The sequence below is a fragment of the Rhea americana genome, unplaced genomic scaffold (assembly GCF_003343005.1).
Source record: "Rhea americana isolate MKP2758 unplaced genomic scaffold, rheAme1 scaffold_153, whole genome shotgun sequence".
Classification (NCBI taxonomy): domain Eukaryota; kingdom Metazoa; phylum Chordata; class Aves; order Rheiformes; family Rheidae; genus Rhea; species Rhea americana.
This window is the reverse complement of record NW_028185628.1, coordinates 3,896-8,162: the sequence shown is the minus strand read 5'-3', so window position 1 is coordinate 8,162 and position 4,267 is coordinate 3,896. Positions and strand designations below refer to the sequence as shown.

At 41.1% G+C, this 4,267-nt stretch overlaps 1 protein-coding gene across 1 annotated transcript in view; it reads right to left on the bottom strand.

Annotated features, from left to right (window-relative positions):
• The window catches only part of NR2F1 (nuclear receptor subfamily 2 group F member 1), a 10,446-nt gene that overhangs the window by 2,290 nt on the left and 3,889 nt on the right, over nucleotides 1-4,267 (bottom strand). The gene's annotated exons all lie outside the window — the stretch shown is intronic.

The following is a 4,267-nucleotide window of genomic DNA, read 5'->3' as shown; positions in this document are numbered from 1 at the left end:
TTTTAGGGGAGGAAGAAAAAAAAGAAAAAGGTTTTGGGGGGCTTAGGGAGGGGGGAAATCAGCGGCAAACTGCGCGCACGCACACACGCACGCAGCGAGTTTGTTGACATGGCTGCGGGTGGGATCCGGGCAAAGGCGCGGGCCGCGCCGCGGCGTGGGGCGGCCCGCAAGGCAGGCTGCGGAGCGAGTCCCGGGGGAGGGGGGTGCCCCCGTCTCCGCCGCAGAGCAGGTAACTGAAAACTGGCCGCATCTTTGCAGGCCGTCTCGTAATTTAGCGGAATACAGCCCGGTTACTCCAGGCTGTGCTGAGCAGACATCTGCAGCTAGCAGACACAAAGCTAGAAACGGCTGCAGTGGGTGAGCACTGTCTAAATGCAGCCAGAAATACATCCTTCTTATACGGGTGTATTTCATGTATATAGCTAGAAATATATCCCTCACACCTTGCAGAATGGTACCAGCTAGGCACATGCATACTAATCTGAGAGCATAAACGGGAACCCTTCAGTCCTGTACGTTTATATATTTGCACGTCTCTGTGTGTGTATGTGTGCATAGATATATATAGATACAWGCATCTGCATGTCTATACACACACACACCTATCTCTGTGTAGGCATAGCCCAAAACAGAGGATAATTGTGCATCGACTGCTCAGTGAGAGACTTGCACAGGAACCCACAGTCATAGAAACGTGGTGGGTTTGCCTCCATAGTTCATATATCTACATTGTTTCGCAGATTAATAATAAATATTTTAAGAAAACATAAGGATCACAGGGAAGCAGTCAGCTGGCAGTGTGGTTTAATATAGATCAAAGCCAGACTTTGCTAATAGATAGATCTGTATATGAATTAATGCATGTTAATGGCCCCAAAAGGACATTACAAAATTGTGAATGTAGAATTATGACCCTGGAAAGACACAACAAATTATTCAAAGCAAAAATCAGTAGCAACTGCATTTTTGAGGTTTATGTCTTTCTATAKCAAGAACCGGCTTTACAAAGATTTCTGAGCACCTTCATCTACAATACTATGGCCTCGAGCAAAAATACAAATAAAACAAGCCATAATTCAAGAACTTCTGAAGAAAGGAACCTTTGACCTGAACTGCGGACTTGGCATCCCTCAGATATACAATTATCTGAGCCAGACTGTTCTGCTAATCCATACTGTACCTTTAATGCAACGATATTTTGCAACATCTAAAGCACCAGGTTGCAATATATATATGTATCAAAAGCATAGGCCTGCTCTTGTTCCCAATATATATCAGAACCACAGGCCTGTTCATATGTTGATTGCCACAAATCACACTCCATATTTACATATATCTTGCTATTTTACATGCATTATCTGCCCATTATGCATTAGGATCCTATTCAACTTCCAAACAATGCAATATGAAAGGGTCTTACTGACACCCTAACAGGCCTTTTTTTTAATGTCCCATATGTCGTACCCTTAAGGTTAGTAAAATATTTATCAGATATTTATGATAAGTGCACCTATACTACAGGTCACTGGACAGTGTAGATGAGCAAGTTACTTGATAGAAAGGTAACAGCAAGGGAGAGAGAATTGAGTCTTGGGTTTTGTATTAGAGCTCCAAACGCTTAGGATTTTCTCACGCCGATAATATCTATTGAGCTTTAATTATTTTAAATGGTCTGGCATATGCATTTATTTGGATTTTATTTTGCATCTTTAAAGGTGGCCGGGGGCAGGGGCCGGGGGGGGGAGGAGAAGGCTTAATTCTCCATTTAAAACGGAGTTTAAAATAATAATTAAAAGACGCAAAGCTCGAGTAGATTATTCAGTCCAGAGAGGTGGGATCCATGGAAGGGATCCGTGGAAAAAAAAATAATGCAATACGTGTTTACCAAAGATGAATTATTACCCCATCTAAGAAAGTGGGCTAATGTGAAAATTCTGTGCGCCTCACTTTTTTATATGGCAGTGTGTCAATAAGGGAAAGCTCTATATTTCTTCCTGCAGTCTATGGAAAAGAAATTATGTAAATAAATAACCATTACTGTTCAGCACACTCCAGCCTTCTCCTTTGTAGTAGTGGGAATGTATTTCATGTTACGTGTTCAGAAGAGTTTAGTGTTCAGAAAATATAGGTGTAATCAGCTGGCATCTAACTAGAAATCAAAGTTCTTATTGCGCTGCAAATAGATTTATTGGATTTACGTTATCTAGCTTGGTCTCTTCCTGGAAACATTTATTTATTACAAGAAAGAGGTAAGTGTATGAATTAATAACTAAAAAAAAAATGGAGAGAGAGAGAGAGAGAGAGGCAAGAAAGCAGCAGGTTTGGGGTCACGACCCAGTCTTTGGACGGTGTCCAGAATTTTCCGGATTAAATATACTATCCGGAGCCCAAATGTAAAAACCACAACAGGAGAAACCCATGCCAGCTTTAAATACTTAGTCCTCAGTGAAGGACTTAGGACAATATGCCTAAAAATGTCTTTTCCATCAGTCAAAGTTTGTTTAAAAGTTGGATGACTTTGAGAAAGGCTTCCCATGAATTCCCCTCTGGCTAAGCAATCAAAACAAGTTTAGTCAAAAGTGGAAATGTGTGGATGGGGGTAAGGGGAAGGGGTAGATTACTCCTGACAGCTGTATTTCCATTTTCTGAGATGCCCCACGCGATCCTGCTCCAAAATAATATTATTGTTCCCTTTCTAAACTCCATTCTTGCTCTACTCAATTGTTGGAGGAGGTTTCTTCCCTCGCAAATTATTATTAATTATTACGTTTGTTTTTAATATATGGAAGTGAAATGCTCTTCTAAAGCCACTAGCTACGTTTCTGGCCAAGGTCGATGGTGTGGAGAAGGTAAAATAATAAGAAGAAAAGAAGAGAAAGTAAAAAAGGGAGAGGAAAAAAATCCCCCCCAAAGCGTCCTCATTTGGGGCAACCGCCTTCCTGGGACCTTTTGCAGAGAGAAACGAGAAGACTTAGACCAGCCTCTCTCTGTTTAGGAATAATCTCTTAAAGTTGGGTATGAAAAAAAAAGAGGGTTCTCCCGGATTGGCCCCGTTTATTGATGAACATCCTGAAAGGAATGGGAATGGAAAGTATGCAAGTCTGCAGGCAGGCTCTGGAGTTAAATCAGCCTGATAAATGCTGCCAGGTCTCTTTGTCACTTTTGAAAAACATGTTTCCATCAAGAAGACTTATTAAGATAAAATGCATTAAAATGTCGAGCTGGCTATTCAGTAAATCTTCCATTTGTTTTAAGATCTGCACTTTATCCTCTGCAAAGAAATATTCCCTCCAACACTAAGACTGCATTTGCACTGGAAGTAAAAGGGGGCAGTCACAGTACATGTCTTCGACCACCCTGCATACAAATTAGATACTCCTGTCTAAATAAATTATCTGATGTTCAAATCGATATTAATACTACATTTGCTACATTACAATATTGTGCAAATTTAAGAGTCATTTTAATACAATGTAAATACTATTTTTCATGCATGAAAGGCAACAAATATTGATGGATTATAAACTGCTTACTGTTAAACAAGGCCTTTGAACGATTTGCCATCTTTGTTCAGGAATGCTTTTAATTCTGCCTCGGCCTAGTTTTAAGTCAGATTTATTGGAACTATTTATTTATTAGCAACTCGGAAGGTCAGTGTAATAACAAAAAAGAGAAGAAAYCAAAACACGAAAGAGAAAGGGAAGGAAAGAGAGGGGGGAAAAAAGCCCCAAAAGTGGCAATTAGCCCCATCGTGGTGATAATTAGAATAATAATTAAAAAGTGACATTGCGAGGCTGCTTCTTATCTTGCCTTATTTCTATTTCCTACGTTTCCTCCATATCATTCGTCTTTGATGTTTATAAATTTCTCTCTCGCAGGTTATAATAATAAAAGATGTATTATATTCTTATAGGCTACAACCAGAGCACTTCAAAGGCGATGCTAATGCACTTTCCTGCTAGTTAATTTGAACCATCTATCATAAGAAAAATTGTTAACATGCATGCATGCATGTTTCCACCGCCTCCACTTAATTTGCTATTTTTTTAGGCGATCTGTTAAAATTCCAATATTTGTGGGGTTTTGCACGGTGGAAAGATTTATCTCCGGGCTGGGACATGCCCCCTCCGACTTCCTGCCTCTCTGAGGTTATTATATTTCTTTCCGAGCTCGAACGCATTTCTCGGGAGCCCCCAGCGCGCTGGGGCAGCTGCGGGCCCGAGGCCCCCCGCTCGGGGCGGCGCGCGAGGCGCGCGGGTGCCCCCCT